Consider the following 304-nt stretch of genomic DNA (forward strand, 5'->3'; position numbering starts at 1 on the left):
CTGAGTGGATTTTGCAATCTCTGACAGACTCTGGTGTCTCTCCAGCTCCAGACGGAGCCGCTTTTGTGTCCCAGTTGTCCCATCTATCCCAGTCACCCCACTCCCCCCTGGCTCACACCGCTGTGGTGCATTTAAAGCAGAGCCGTCTCGGTGTCCCTTGCGCTCCCAGACCCCCAAGCCTGGGGGGATCCCCCGGGAGGATTTTGGACTCTGGTGTCTCTCCAGCTCCAACCGGAGCTGCTTTTCTATCCCAGTCGCCCCGCTCCCCCTCGGCTCACCCCGGCGCGATGCCATTTAAACCGGA

Source organism: Neopelma chrysocephalum, unplaced genomic scaffold (assembly GCF_003984885.1).
Source record: "Neopelma chrysocephalum unplaced genomic scaffold, ASM398488v2 Primary Assembly neopelma1_96953, whole genome shotgun sequence".
Taxonomy (NCBI): domain Eukaryota; kingdom Metazoa; phylum Chordata; class Aves; order Passeriformes; family Pipridae; genus Neopelma; species Neopelma chrysocephalum.